Source organism: Mauremys reevesii, linkage group 12 (assembly GCF_016161935.1).
Source record: "Mauremys reevesii isolate NIE-2019 linkage group 12, ASM1616193v1, whole genome shotgun sequence".
NCBI lineage: Eukaryota > Metazoa > Chordata > Testudines > Geoemydidae > Mauremys > Mauremys reevesii.
Window position 1 is genome coordinate 9,286,401 of NC_052634.1, and position 16,616 is coordinate 9,303,016.

The window sequence follows — 16,616 nt, forward strand, 5'->3', positions numbered from 1 at the left end:
CAGGCCATCCTTCCTCTCAATAGTATTTGGATAATAGCTTTTACTCCTGGGACAGAAAACAAAAGTGCCCAAATGCTGCACATTTTTTTCTCATAATTGGAACCTGAAGCACCAGAAATCTAGCACCTGTTCTTGCAAGGATTCCAGCCCAGCGTTGCGGTCTTGAGAACTTCAGGTTGTTTGGATAGAGCCATGCAAGACTTTCCTTTTAAAACTCAAAAATCGCACAGAGATTTGTCTGAGTTTCACTGGTGAGTTTTGAGGTCATACATAGTTCAGTGAAGCAAACCAGTGTGAATGTGTTGAGTGATGATGGGACAAGCTTATCCAAAGCTGACACAAACTCTTAACCGTTAAAGAGTCTTCCATTACTAGGTGACAGTAGTGACTGACAGGCTGTTGAAACTGGAGTGCTAGCTATTACAGAACATCCATAGACATTCTTAATGTAGAGATGGAAGAGACCTGTGGCATTAGGTCATTAGTCCATTTTCCTTTGTGTCCCCTGTTGTGCATTCACAAGTGATTTTTTTCCAGTCAAGTTATAAATATGCCAAGTGATGAGGCTTCCACAACTTCCCTACTTTTCACTGTTGGAAAGTTTTTTTTCTGATATTCAGCTTAAAATTTTCCTCCCTTCCTTTCATCAATTGCACTAATTTATACCTTCTTTTAGTACACTATATACTTTCTCTCTTCTTGGTGTTTACACTGTTTAAATATTTGTTGGCTACTATCGTATCACTATATGTATTTAGTTCTTTTAGTCTTTTCTCATAAATCAACTCCTCCAGCTCCTTAGTAATTTTTTGTTGCTTTTCTTTGAACTCCTTCCCGCTTGTCAATATATTTCTGATAATATGGCACCTATAATGCTATTCCAGGGACAGATACACTCATTCTGTGTGACCAGTTTGTCATCTCCCTGCATACCTCAGTGTACGCAGCCCTAAATTGCACTAGCCTTTCATGCTGCCATATTGAATTGCAAATTCATGTCTGATTTGCTGTGGCGAATTACTGCTTTCTCACTCTCTGTGAGTAGCCGGGCCTGACACATTGGGTCTTCATTTACACCTGTGCAAGGCAGGTGCAAAATGTTATCCAGTCAGAGTGGTAGCATTCCATACCCGCGTTGCCAGGTGTGAAAGATGTCATGTTACAAGACCATGGTGGATCAAGCCCCTTCTATGTTTTGGATTATTCCGCATCCCCCTCCCTCCCCCAAATGTATTAGCTTTCCTCTTTTCCAAACTGACTCATTTTGTTACCTTCTACATCTTATAATCTCTCTAGGTTATTTGCACACACATTGGGATGAGGGTAGCATTTGAAGAGATGGTCTGTTCTACCTAGAAGACTGCTGGCTGCTGTACTGGGATGTGCTTTTCACCTCAGGTCATGCTGGGAAAGAAGATGGCTTGTATTTGTGTGCAAAGGTTTTGGTATGTGTTGAGGGTCTTCCTACATGAATATGAGGCGTTTCCTCTTTGTGGAGAACCAGTGTGATGGCTTTAGAAGCAAGTACCTGGACAGTATGGGAAAACTTTCAGAGAATGATGGCGTCTAGGAGATGTGATGTTGCAGTTAGAGGGAAGGGAGATGCTTTAGGCAGCTGCTGGTCTCCTTTTTCCTCTTTCACATAAGAGGCTGAGGGAACAGCTCTGCCTGTGCTTCGTACAGATCCTCTGTGGAATCACTGGAAAAGCATTTGAATCCCCACTGTATATAATAGCCCAGAAAAGTTCCTCCAGTCTTCCCTAGCACAGTAGGGAAGGAGGTTGGGGGAAGACTGATTAAAGGATTGAGGACATTTTGAAGGTTAATAATAGGCATCAATGGAGAAGAGTACAGGCAGGGTTAACACAAGCCCCGGCTGATGTGGAATAGAGGGCATTCTTAAAGGGACAGTGAATGCTTTTCTTCTCTAGTGGACAGCAGCCAGTTCAGATGCCAGAGCCAGGCAGCGTGGTGCAAAGACACCATTGTCTCAGCTGTGTGAGGCTGTTAGCAGACCGGGGAATCTTTTTGTCCACTACTTTTGAGAACATAAAATGCATCGGAGCAGTAAGATTTGTGAATGGTTTAATGATCTCTCCTCCAGCAGAATCACTTTTGTCTTTTGTTTAGACCTCGGTGTCGGCATCGGCAGGGTGAGGAGCAGGGGTGACGCACAGCTGTTGTGCCCTAGGGAATGGCATTCACCTAACAAGTAACACTGATATTACTTCTCTCATTATTTTTCATCTAAAAATCAGACAGCCGGGCTACAGAATGGGGACCCAACTTCCGAGAATGCTCGTGTGTCAGTGCAGTATGTGCTGGAGCATGCGCGCCCTTTGTAGCCAGGATCAAGCCGTCACTTAGGGAAAGGGATGACCTGATTCAGTGCAGGGGTGGGTATCTAAGGGGAAGGCATAGAGTGGGGAGCCTCTCGTGGGCAGGTCTGGCTTCAGTGATAGAAGGCAGGGGAGAATCAGCAAGGCTCCTGTGGAGCAGCTAATGGGAAGGGGGTGGGGGTGGCTGGAGAGCTGTGCAGTGGTTTGGGTGACTTCAGCAGGAGCTTAAAGGAATCAGGGGCTTTCTTAGGGGAATGGGGTCAGGTGAGGATAAGGGAGTCTCATGATTGAACCAGTGACAGTGGGGAGGAATCAAGGATGGACCAGAGAAATGTGTTAAGAGAAGGGATTGAGGATGGTTCAGGGAGTGTTTTGGGGGAAGGATTAGGAAGTGCTTTAGGGGGAAGAATGGAGAAGTCACTTAGGGGCCTGGGGTTGATCTCAGGTAGGGAGGAGCAGGGTGGGAAGCAGAGAAGACTGGGGGATTTGAAGGAGGAGGAAACGTCAGAGAGCAGTACAGCCAGTGCTACAAAACAGCTGATGTGCAGTTTGCTTGTCTGTGTTGGTGACTATTGAAGCTTTATACAGATGTCAGGCAATTCTCTCCTCTTTTATGTGTAGTCTGTTTAGGAATGAAGCACGTGAGGGTCGCTTTCCCTTTACTGGAAGTGGGAATGTGTTGGGGGGAGAAGGGTGTCTCCCTGTATGGAGTGTAGGATTTGTATGCACTGGGAAATGGGATGTAGTTTTACAGATTCTCACCCCCCCAGTGTCTATGCAAAACTCTGCGTATTGGTGCTCCTCAAATAGAAGAGCATCAAATTTAAATCTATCCTACAGTGTAATAAACCAAGTGAAGACAGCATTTATAATGTGTTTCCACATGGACCTGTAATTAAATGGGATCTCTTCTTCATTGCTGTTCTTCTCCTTTTTAATTAGCATCGTTGCTTTTTTGTGAGCTCTTCTTCCCTCATCCCCACCCGGTTATTTTGTTCCTTCCTTACTCTGGCTGTTGTCTTAAATTGTGCACTGACCTTGTAATGAGAGGCACTCTGACAAACAAACCCCTGTGCCATGAGGTTTGGAATGGGTGCAGGGTTCTGCCTACACACTTCTCATTGTGCGGGCTGGCTTTTTGGATCATAAGCCCTTCAAGGCAGGGACCATGTTTTCTTATCAGTACTGCAAGGTGCCTAGCACCCTGTTGGGCTCTGTAAAACAATAAGCAATAATATAAAATATTCCTTTAGCTCTATGAATAAAATCCATTGACCCCAGCGTTCCAAATATAACATAAGAACGGCCATACTGGGTCAGACCAAAGGTCCATCTAGCTCAGTATTCTGTCTTCCGACAGTGGCCAATGCCAGGTGCCCCAGAGGGAATGAACAGACCAGGTAATCATCAAGTGATCCATCCCGTCACCCATTCCCAGCTTCTGGCAAAGAGAGGCTAGGGACGCCATCTTTACCCATCCTGACTAATAGCCATTGATGGACCTATCCTCTATGAACTTATCCAGTTCCTTTTTTGAACCCTATTATAGTCTTGGCCTTCACAACATCCTCTGGCAAGGAGTTCCACAGGTTGACTGTGCGCTGTGTGAAGAAATACTTCCTTTTGTTTGTTTTAAAACTGCTGCCTATTAATTTCATTTGAATCAAGCATCCTGTTTTCTTATAAAGCAGGGTTCTACAGAATCATGATACCCAGCAGTGAAATGCAGCCACTTCTGGGGTGATAATGCAACAGCTGTTTAACAGTGCACTGGAACAGGACACAATAGCTTAGGACAAGAAGTGAAGAAGATTTTTACATCCAGTTGAAGCTGACAGTGCAGTGTAGGCAGGAGGAATGTTTGAATTTAGTAGAGCTTGTAAAAACAAACAAACAAAATACTAGTAAAAATGTAGGTGCTATGGCTTCCTTGATGACCATATATAATAAAAATATTGATATTATGTTTCTCTTGAAAAAGGCACCCCAAGCAACAGAATGATTCCCAACAGCACACTGTGGGTAAAATCCTCCACTCTGGCCTCCTTACAATGGGTAAAAGGGCTGGAGTGGTGGAAAGAGGCTCTAAAAGCTCTGCATCTGAGGATTGCTCTGGTAGAAGAACTGCAGAAGACAGCTGTATGGCCTCTGGTGTAGGGGGCATGTTTGGGGCAGGACCATATCATGCAGCACTGCCGCGATTTTGTCCTAGGGCAGCTCAGGAGGCCGTCATAATTTTGACAGGCCCCCAAGGCTCTCTAAATTACATTGGGAGCTTCTGCACCCTCTGGAGTAGCCACCTTAATCCCACTTCCTCTTGGACTGTGAGTTCTGAGCTGCACCTCTTAAAGCTACAGCAAAGATTAGCCCTCTGGGGGTTTTGCTTACTATTGACTCCCTAGAAAAAGCAAAACCCACAATTCAGGGTAACTGGGTTCCATTTGATGGCCCATGATGATACACAGGAGGTCAGAGTAGATGATGCAGGTTTACCTGAAAACAGCTCACAGAAGTGTGCTTGTCTTTAGCACTCAGATACCCAACTCCCAATGGGGTCTAAACTCAAATAAATTAGTTTTACCCGGTATAAAGCTTATGCAGGGTAAACTCATAAATTGTTCACCCTCTATAACACTGATAGAGAGAGATGCACAGCTGTCTGCTCCCCCAGGTATTAATACAGACTGTGAGTTAATTAATAAGTAAAAAGTGATTTTATTAAATACAGAAAATAGGATTCAAGTGGTTTCAAGTAGTAACAGACAGAACAAAGCAAGTCACCAAGCAAAATAAAATAAAATACGCAAATCTATGTCTAATCAAACTGAATACAGATAATCTCACCCTCAGAGATGCTTCAGTAAGTTTTTTTTCTCAGACTGGACACCTTCCAGGCCTGGGCACAATTCTTTCCCCTGGTACAGCTCTTGTCCCAGCTTAGGTGGTAGCCAGGGGATTCTTCATGATGACTTCTCCCTCCTTTGTTCTCTTCCATCCCTTTATATATCTTTTGCATAAGGCAGGAATCCTTTTGTCCCTCTCGGAGTTCCCGCCCCCTCCTCCTCAATGGAAAAACACCAGGTTAATGATGGATTCCAGTTCAGGTGATATGATCACATGTCACTGCAAGACTTCATTACCCACTTGCCAGCACACAGGTATACAGGAAGACTTACAGGTAAAACACAGCCATTTGCAGACAATGGTCCTAGTTAATGGGAGTCCTCAAGATTCCACCATTAATGGCCCACACTTTACATAATTACAATAGGCCCTCAGAGTTATATTTCATATTTCTAGTTTCAGATACAAGAGTGGTACATTTATACAAATAGGATGATTACACTCAGTAGATTATAAGCTTTGTAATGATACCTTACAAGAGACCTTTTGTATGAAGCATATTCCAGTTACATTATATTCACTTATTATTACATTTTTATAAAACCATGTAGTCTACACAATATCAGATTTATAAAACCATGTAGTCTACACAATATCAGATTCTGAAAAATATAAATATTTTTCAGAATCTGGAAGGTTAAGTGGTTTGGAGAGGAAGGGGTTGCTCTCCTGTATTAGAAGACAATGTTTTTTTCCCCTCATTAATCTAGAATAAGCCTAGAGTTCTTGGGTGATCTATAATGTTAGGGTGGCATCTCTTAAATGAATGCAGAATGAGATGTAGTTTAATCGGAACGTGGAAATGGATGAGACTGTCCCCATTCATAGGCGCCTCATTCTCTGTCTCTAGAAGCATAGAATGTGAATGGGACCAGCATGTCTCCTTTTTAGATACTTGGATTTGATGGGGGTCTCTTGCTTATATGCATATGGTGGGAGCTGATGTTCATAGGCTTGTGAAATGTGACGGATGTTTGACTGGAGGATGGTACCTAGTGGGTTGTCTCTGTTGATAAGGGTCTCTGTTTACTGAGCTGTTGGATGTGAGGCCAGGGTCTCTATGGTATGAAATGTGAGGGAGGGTCTTTGTTGATATGGTGTGAAATGGGGGTTGTGGGGAGGAGTCCTCTCTAGGGACATGGAACTAGAATATAATGAGAGGAGTCTGTTTATGGAAGAAGCCCCAGTTCTGGGCATGACAAAAGTCACAGAACTCAGGGCTGGCTGGAGACACAGATTTCACCAGTGTCACTGTTTATCTCCTTGTCTTTCCTCTGCTCAGTGCCATTTCCCTCAAACATACCGCAGGAAATCTTGCCTGGAAATCCCACAAGAATGAGCAGTTCTCATGAAATATGTGGCATTTAAGGCTTCTGCTGTGGTTGGAAAGATCTTTGTGCTGCTGGTGGCATTTCAGCATTTGCCACTCCTGGTCCTGAAAATGATAGGTAATTCTCTTGAACCTGAAATAAAGTCCAGTTCAAGATTCTGGCCGCCCTTATCTAAAACTCGTTACGCAGCCACGAATCTAAAGTGTCCATCCAGTTCTCAGAAATACAGTCAGGTTTTTTCATGTCTCAAGAGATAAGGCTCTCTGCCATTCCCTTGGGAGTCCTATGGATGTTCATCCCATAAACAGCTGTCTTCCTGGTTATCATAGATATTCGAGATGGAGAAGACATAGGTCACTTAGGCACCCCTTGCTGTGCATTTCCTAGTGCTTAGTCCTATCTACATTGTTAATATTCCAAGCAATTGGTTCCCAGCCTGGGGCCTGCAGTCTGCCAGTAATCTATGAAACACTGGTTTGTGATCTGCAGAGAGATGCCTGGTCATCTGGTGCTGTGCCTCCTTGTTCCCAGCTGTTACATTACATTAAAGAATGCTAAAAGCACCTTAAATAACCTCACTGATATTACTTGCCCATAAAGGCAATTGCTGTAGTCTCCCCAGGAATGTTATGCAATCCCAAATGGGAGGACAGCTGGTCCATGGGGAAACTTATGTGGGAAGATGATTGTCCTACGCAATGGAGGTTCTAGCTCTTCGACCGGGAGGTTTTGCTCCTGTCTCATTCATCTTGTTGTCTTGATACTTAGCCTCATTTCCCCCCCCCACACACACACCATTTTCTTAGTGTGAACCTATCCTTCCTAATTCTGGGAAGGGGTTCTTCACATGCAGATTCCCAGGGTGTCACATTGGGGACCATGGGTGGAACTCTGTTACTTTGCTGAGGTGTACGATAGGCTGCTCTCTGAGTACCTTCAGCTCCCTTTGTGCCACTAAGGAGAGCTAATTAGTCCCTTTTTGTGCAGTCTCCTTGCAGAGGTAGCTGACCTCTTGTTAATCCTGGATTAAGTTCTTACTGAGAACTGGCTCTTTGTGTGTTCCAGTTAAGATGGTTACACTTTGTTCCTGAAGAACAATCTCTCTCCCCCCCCACCCCCACCCAGTGCCTTTGAGCAAATGATTGCCTACCCCTTCTTCCCCCACTACTGTGGGAACCCACAAGCATTTGGCAGCTGCAGTGTCTCATGCCATGAAAAATGGCATTGTCAGTTCAGAGCACCGTGAAGGGAGTGCTTGATCTGGCACCTGTCTGAGAGCCTGCTCTCTGCAGTGGTGAGAGGGCTGAGCCTTGGCAAAGCCTCTCTTTGCCCACAAGTTTTTGAGAGCCTGCTCTGTGCATCAGGGTGGGAGCGGAAGCAGAGCCTCCGTACATACTAGGTTCCAAGGTCTAGAGCCTGTTTATGTATGAGAGAGGGGTCAGAGCACATTCCATGCACTGAGCAGGAACTAGTAAGCAGAATTCCATGCCCTAATGAGAGAGTGGAGCCTGCACCATGTTCTGTGTTATGGAGGGAACAGAATCCATGTCCAGGCGGGCAGATGGATTCCATAACATGCACCAGGAAAGGAGCAGATTCTGTGCCCTGGTGAGTGAGCAGTATTATGAACTAGGGAGAAAGCTGAGCCTGTTCTGTGCCCTGGGACTAAGGCACATATTATACATAGGAAGAAGACTGGGCCCATATATGGAACAGACACCATTTCATATGCCTAGAGGGAAAGAGAGAGCCTGTACTGTGCTCTGCAGAATGGGAAACGCCTGCCCTGGATACTAGAAAGGGTGTTGAGCCTGTTCCATCAACTGGGAAAAGGCTAGAGCCTGTGAACTCCACCATATGAGGGTCATCCTATCCTCATTACTCGGCCCACTTATTTATACCTATGATTACCTGTAATTCCTGTATGAGCGATGTACCCTCACTGCTTGCTGATTGTACCTTGATTCATCCACCTTAACCCCCCCCCCCCTTTGGGGATACTGCAGACTGTATGTGTTATGCGCTATCCAATGTCAAAATACCAACATCCCCCTATACTCTGTATGGTACCCCTGATGACTATTAACTGAATTTTCAACACTCTGTATCATTTACTTTAAACATTTTCTAATACAATTTTAATTCTGAGTTGGGGCAGAGACATTTTTATGCACTGGGGAGTGGGACAGAATCTTCCCAGCCTCTCTTAACTCTTTTGGTTTTAAAATTGCTTGTTTCGTGGACTGGGGAACAGGTTGATCCAGCTCTGTACACTAGCGAGCAGGTAGTCTGGATAGCAGGAGTTATGCGTGTCAGGCTTAGGGTCAGCTACTTTGGGGGTTCTGCCTCTTAAAGGCATACTTGCTGGGGTTTCCCTCCCACTCTTGGGTGGTGTCTGGCACCAAGAAGCCCTGGATTCTTCCTTCCGTATTCCACAAATGCATCATTTGACAACTTTCTTTGAATTCTCTCTTCTTTGCCCACATCATATTCACAAGCTGTTACTAAATGTGCTGTGAATGCCTGAGCATTTACTTCTACATATTGTAGCTGGAGGCAGATAGTGTGGGTGGCTCTGGATACAAGTTTACTTTATAGAGACTGGTAAAAGTTTAACCTCCCAGAGCTGAGAGTTTGGATTTCATAGCAGGGTCTAGTGGATAGAGTTGGGATGCTAGGATTCTCTTCCAGCCTCTGTCACTGAGATGCTGGGTGATTTGGTCCAGACTATCCCTCCATCTATGCCTCAATTTCCCCATCTGAAATGGGAATTATGATAGCTACCTATTGTAAAGCCATTTTGACATCCTCACATGAAAAAATGCTACCCATGTGCAAAGTGTTACTACTATCCAAACGATGTGCAACTCTTGAGATTGCAAAACTGGGCTAGAGATCTCTTGAATATAGGCCCTGTCATGAGATTTCTGACATGTCTCCTTTGGGTGATGTTCCAGAAACAGAAGTGAGGGGAAAAATCCAGAGATTTAAAACATTTTAAATAGGTCCTGTTCAGAAATTGGACAAAGGGACAGAGGTCAAAAGGAGGGCTCTTCTTTGTTTCCAATTCAGATCATTCATTCCTCATGGAGATTTTATAGGCAAGTTTTTTTAAATCCCAATGTCTATTTTTATGCTTCAAATATGCCCTGTGTTAAGAGGGTAGAAATGTCTCTTTTGAATACAAAGTTTGTCTTCAGCACCAGCAATATCTTTATAGACCCAAATGTACTGTTACTGGACTGCCTCCCACATATCCATCATCAGCCTCGGACTTTAATTACCTGGACAGGTGCGTCATTTCCCATCACCTGAGATGTGCAATATTAATGAGTAAGCTTGTATTACAGCTGGGTCTGAGACAGCAGAACAGACGCCAGCCCCAGCAGCCTGAATGCCCGACTTCAGTAGACAGCAGAGGTACAGCTCATGTGTTAGGGTGAGCACTAAGCAGCTTGCCAGAGAAGTGCCCACCCTGGATAAAACATCCTCAAAGCAGGTCTACCTAACCTGAGTACTCCTGCTGAGAGTGTTTTTCTCCTTTCCAGAGGATTAATTAATTATGTGGCACTATCACTCCCCCAGTTAGTGCTAGGGTTTGGGGACACTTCATACTATGTTTACACTCAGCATTCAAGACCCTATCCCTACAGCATTAAATATCTAGTGCTAATGCTGGTTCTCAACCCTGAACCCTAACTCTAGTCCTACAACCTGCACCATAACACTAATCTGCTCACATTGTCTGGTCGCTATGAAATCCATGACACAAAGCCGTGGCTATGCTCCAACCTATGCCATAATCCAATCCTGCCCTGTTCCAAAATCTTGTGTCCTGTAGCCTAACTCTTATCTTCAGGTTGCATTGTGGCCATCACCTTGGACACTGTCCGTGGGTCATGATAAACCACGTGTGCCGAAGGTGGCACGCGAGCTGATTTTCAGTGGCACTCTCACTGCCCAGGTCCTGGCCACTGGTCTGGGGGGCTCTGCATTTTAAGTTAATTTTAAATGAAGCTTCTTAAACATTTAAAAAACCTTGTTTACTTGATATACAACAATAGTTTAGTTATATATTATAGACTTATAGAAAGAGACCTTCTAAAAACATTAAAATGTATTACCGGCACGCAAAACCTTAAATTAGAGTGAATAAATGAAGACTCGGCACACCACTTCTGAAAGGTTGCCGACCCCTGTGCTAAACGCTAAACCTGGCCCTGCATCTCTACCTAGCCCTAACCTTAGGGCTTACGTTATTAAATTCTTAAGTAGTACAGCTAAATAGAATCCTAAATCTAACTAATTTTGTCCTTTCTAAAGGTGGGTAAGACTTGAGCCACAAAATTTGTATCCAGGTTTGGATTTCAACCCCCCAGAGTCAGAACTGTTTGGAGTTAGAGTTTTGCTTTGATTCATTATAGAGAGCTGGATTCCAAACTGTCCCAAAGTTTTGGGCTTTTCAGATCCAAGGTTAGGATTTGGTCCTGTCTCCAGTCTTTACTTTTTGACTTCAAGTGCTGCATATTGGTCCTTCTTGTGATGAGGACCTGAACTTCAAAAAGACAAGGTCCTAACTGAGGAAGGATTGATCAGCAGGTTAAAGTTTCCAGGATCATAAAACGCAGGGATGGGCACAAACCAATTCAGATAAAATAATAATTCCCCAGCACTTAAACCAAACTTGAACTGATATTTTTAGTTTTAGGTTGCAAAAAGTTTTTGAATAATTCCCCCACTCCGCACAATTACTTTTAATTCTGTAGAGTCCCCTGCACTTCCTGGTTCCAGACTAGTACTACCAAAATACCATGACAGATGCTGTCGTCACAATATTTCTAACTTGAATGCTAGCAGGAAGAGACCGAAATGTAAATGTGAGAGCGCCAGCCAAATTTTGCAGATCTGATAAGGGTTGGGAAAGCATCTGAAATTCTGGGTTCTTTGGGCTATCAAATATTTTGATCTTTACATATCACTAAAAATAAGTCTGAGTCTAATGAACTTTTTTTTGTTTAAAATCACTTTTTATTTTCACAACTCCCATCTGGGGCTGGAAATACAAGTGCCCAATTTTGTTAAACCCAAGTGGTTTGGAGAAGTAGTTGAACTTTTATCTGTATCCTGAAAGATTTGTCATTCATCCATCACAATTTGGGTCAAAGCTCTCCCTACCTTGAGTATTAGCCTAAACAGAACTAAATTAATGACAGTTAAGATTGCGTCAGGATGCACACATATCCTTGAAAGCATGAGAATAACAAGTTAAGGGGAAAGTCTTACTGCTTGGCATCTTCATGTTGCCTAGGGTGCTCTTGATAACACACTCCAAAAGGCATTCACTTCATCTCCAGCACATAGTAGAAGACAATGTGTACCTTGAGTTCATCTAACTCACTTTATCATGAAAAACCTTGATGGTGACCTCACATTCCCTTGTATTGACACATTTATTTGTCACACCGTCCATTCATTGGGAAAATAATTGTTCTATAGTACGCTGAAGCCACCATTAAAGTTTTACATGATGAGCCCTAATCTGACTGGAGGAGAGAGGTACATGAATGTGGGGCTTTCATGGGGGAGACTAGGGCCTTGGCCAGACAGGGCCCGCAGTGAGTAAGTGAGGAGGTGAGCTAATGCACGTCCAAAGTATTGTCAGGCTGTAATATATTGACCCCCTTTTGTATGCCACCACTGCAAGATACTGTGGCTAATCCCAAATGCTCTGAATCACTTCTACTGAAAAGATTGTGTATCCCTTGCTGACGTAGCATGGCTCCTCATTGCTCTGTAGTGGCAACACCACATGTTGAGGTTTCTGAGTCTGCTCCTGGCTTTGTCCTAATGGGTCTAGTCCTTTTGCCAAAGCAGTAGCAGCTCATGCTTCTAAATCAGTGGTTTTCAATCTGTGGTCCATGGACTCTTGGGGATTCACAGACTGTGTCTAAGAGTTCCAAAGGCAGAGCGGTAAGGGGGCAGGGAGCAGGGAGGGTTGGATAGAGAGCAGGAGAGTTCGGGGGGGTGGTCAGGAGGCCGGGGTGTGGATAGGGGTCGGGGCGGGGAACATGGGGGCAGGGGTCCCGGGAGTCAGGAAGGTGAGCGGGGGTTGGATGGGGTGGCGGGGGGCAGGAGTTCCGGGAGTGGTCAGGGGACAGGGAGTAGAGGGAAGTGGATGGGGCAGGAGTCCCGGGGGGGCCGTCAGGGGGTGAGAATTGAGATGGGGTTCAGATGGGGGCTTTGGCCATGCCACCTCTGGCTGTTTGGGGAGGCATACAACTTTGGAAACCCGATGTGGCCCTCAGGCCAAAAAGTTTGCCTGCCCCATCCTAAACTCTCTATTATTGTGTTGACATAACTCCTATGCTATTGTATTATCTTATATCATGATACCTCTTACGTGGACATTAAAAAACAGTCACTTTAAAAACCTAATTATTCATACAAAATGTGTTGCAACTTTTCACACGCATCCTTTCCAACTATGCATGGCAGTGGCTCACAAACATTTTATTTCACGCCTCAGACTGCTCTACTGCATTTTCAAAAGGGGTCATACAAAAGTATTGGACACTGAAAAAATGTTGGTCATATAGTGCTTTTGAAATAGCTGTAACTACTCCTTTTGTTTTGTTTTGGGTTTTTTTGGCAGGGAGAGGGTGTTGGTCCCCTGGCCTCCAATAATGCTCTAGAAAATTCAAGCAGTTTATAAACGACTGTAAACATTTGAAATTAAACCTCTAACTCAAAATAGATTTTATAGAATGCATTTGCCCCATTAAAATGAAAATCTACATGCAACTTTAACTATGGTGGCACTGTTGTTCCATCCTGTTTTTGTACCTGGAATGAGAGATTCTGCAGTATTACTGTTTAGTATTGTTATTTGTATTGTGGAAGTACGTCTGATTTTTAAGCCAATCTCATGAGATTTGGGGCCCTGACTCTTGAGTTTTGGCTTCTTGAGTTTGGCGGTACTATACTACACACAATAGGGAGGTTAAGGTGTAATTCATGAGCTAGGGTGCAGCAATAACAGCAAGGCTACTCAGTTTAGGCCTGTGAACATTGTGATAGTATGAGACAAATATTTTTGAATATTTTTTTATATATATATATATACACACACGTATGCAAAAGTAAGAGTGTGTGTGTGTATATATATATATATGGGCAAGACTATTATTTGTCAGCTCTTGGAGGCAAGGATTGTACCTACTTTTCTATTTAGGAAAGTGCTTAGCATATTGAAGATGCTACTGACAGCTTGTTAATGTACAATATTTAACAATAAACTGCTGGAAGATAATTGAAGATGGCAGGAGGGGTAAGACTCTGGGCTTGTCTGAATGATGTCGCTATTCAGGAATAACTGTCTTGGAATTACTATTCCGGAATAATTTGTGTGTGGACACACTTATTCTGGAATGAGTTCCTTTTTGCTGAATTAGTTAAGTCCAGTTTGGAAATGAACTAAGATAAGCCAGAAAAAGGTGCACTTTTTCTGGACTAAGACTGTCCACGCATGGAGTTATTTCAGAATAGTAATTCCACTTTACCTTTGCATGCTACCTTATTCTAGAAGAACTTTCATGTATAGACAAGCCTAGCACAATGGGGTCCTGGACCGTCACTACGTTTTTTGAGCATTATGCGAATACAAATAATAATAATTAATAATGAGAGGTTTTTAAAGCATAGAAGTGTATGGATATTCCAAGTGTAGTGGAAATGTTTGCTTAAAGTTAAAAGGAGACAATCCCACTAATCTGCATTTTCAAGTTAAAATTCCCTACCATATTTGCAGCCCAGACATTAGTGGATTGTGGGGTGGCCCAATCCTGCCAGGTGCTGAGCACTTCTGCTGGGTTTTGAGCATCTCCCACTCCCAGTGATTTTGACTAGAGTTGATGGTGCTTAGCACCTTGTGGGATCAGGCCCTTTGTGCATTAGGAAGTGAAAGGTGTAAATGACTATAAACAAAAGAGAAACTGACCCACCCCAGTCACGATGGGGAGTGGGTGAAATGCAACAAAAGGAAGCAAACTGCCCAGTAAGAGCCCAAAGTCATACTGGTATAAAATGAGATGTGAATTTAAACTGCCGTCATTATACGGGCATAACCCCTTGCTTGGACACTCTGAAAGGATTTGTCTACACTCGCGAGCTATTTCAGATTAAGGTTGGGATTGACTTGAAAGCATTATAACTATTGTAGTTAATTTCGCTGTGTAGACAAGCCCTTTTTCATATAAGAGGGCCTTTTGGGGGTGGGGGGGTTAGTTTATGTTGTTTTGAAAGGGGTGGGGTTAAGATAAACTGAAAAAACCTCCCATGAGTTTTGGGGCTGGGGGATAGACTGGTATAACTGTTTAACTATACTGGTATAATAGTTAAAACTTCCCTGTTAGATAGACAAGCCCTGCGTGGTGTAAAAGTCAGATAGGTTTTGAACTTTCTCCCATTTGTTTTAATAGTCTGAAGTAGTGGTGATGAGAGGAACAGGTAGGGCTATATGGATATAATATATACCTATGAGAGAGACAAGATGGATGAGGTAATACCTTTTATTGGACCAACTTCTGTTGGTGAAAGACAAGCTTTTGAGCTTCCACAGAGTATATTTAGCGTGTGTGCACACATAGGATTTTTAACTGGGAGGTGTCCCTGCAAACCCCCCTGTAAGCTTCATTTTGGCTGGACGGCACTTTCTGAGATTCGGGGTGGGGTTGGGGGGGCGGGGGCTTGTATAAAACCAGAGCCCTGGCTGCGCACCGTTCAGGACAGACGTGAATAATTGAGGAGGCTGACTGCACCAAAGGGGTTGCATTATGTAAACCGACCAGCAGCCAGCCAGCCAGCGGACTCTGTGCGTGTGTGTGGATGTGTGCGTGCGTGTGAGAGCGAGCAAGCAGCTGTGTGTGAGACACCCTGACAGGGAGAGAGGCAGAGCGCCCTCCATACATACAGCCCAACAATAGATGCATAAAATAACCCAAAAGCCCACATCGCTGGGGTGAGGGGAGGAGGGGGAGAGACGGCGCTATGGCAGAGACCCCAGAGCTCTGCAGGGCTGCAGAAAGAGGGGGCTCGCTCAGCCACTGAGCCCCCACCCACCTCTTTCTTTAGAGAAGGGCTTTGAAATGGTCCAGGAGGTGAGTACCCTCCCCCCACACACCACTGCATGAATGAATGAATTCCTAGCGGCTCTGCACTGTGCTACGGTCCCCAATGGCTACCAGGTTAGTGCTCCTCTCCTCTTCGTTCTGCTGATGCTTGTGCGTCTCTCTCTGCCCCTCTGTGTGTGGTGCGCTCTGTTTGCAACGTATGTGGAATGGGGGGGGGAGAGACTTTCTGGGCGCTGTGGGCTTGCACGGGATTGCTGGGGGTGGAGGAAGAAATCTCCTGCCTGAACATACGCTTTCCAGGCAGATTAAATCCGGAGTCCATGTTGGTTGCTGCTGCTCGTCTCTCTTCAGGGGGTGGGGGGGATTGCAAAGCAGTGAGTGTGACATCATGTGGAAGAGATGCTTTGTTTTTTCCTCTTGGTGGGGTAACCCCCCCTTCCCCCCCCCCCCCCCGCAGTGGAATTGCTGAAGCAGTGATTTCAGTTGCTGAAAATGACACAATCAGTCGGATCTTGCCAACCCTCCCTTTCCTTTCTCTCCCCCCGTCCCCCTGCCCCAACTCTCAGAAAGGAGACTGCTGCTGGTCTCAACATCTGGGAGGATTGAGAGAGGTAGAAGGGGACCCAAGACAGATAGATGGTTGAATTAGCAATGCGTCATGGAGCAGCAGCCAGAGCTGCTGCAGGGATGTGTGTGTACCCATGTGCTCCCTGGCTACAACACACACACACACACACTCCCTGCCTCCTCTTTGCATTCCATCCTCTCCTGTTTATATATTTGCAGTGATGGGGGAAGGCAGTGTGTGTATGGTATTACTTTACAGGCCAGGGTCCACACAGGTGGTTTGTATCTGATAGGGGGATGATAGGAAAGCAGGACTGAATGTACTGACAGTGTTTAGCAATAGTGGG

General features: G+C 44.5%; 1 protein-coding gene across 3 annotated transcripts in view; it reads left to right on the plus strand.

Moving 5' to 3' along the window:
- Window positions 1-16,616, plus strand: part of GRAMD1B (GRAM domain containing 1B) — a 284,969-nt gene that overhangs the window by 200,612 nt on the left and 67,741 nt on the right. Inside the window, exon 1 of one of the 3 annotated variants that reach the window (XM_039496101.1) lies at window positions 2,188-2,212. The exons of the other annotated variants lie outside the window; for them this stretch is intronic. The gene's annotated coding sequence lies outside the window, so the exon portion shown is untranslated. Of the gene's footprint in view, window positions 1-2,187; window positions 2,213-16,616 lie in introns of those variants that run through there. 3 annotated transcript variants of the gene reach the window in all.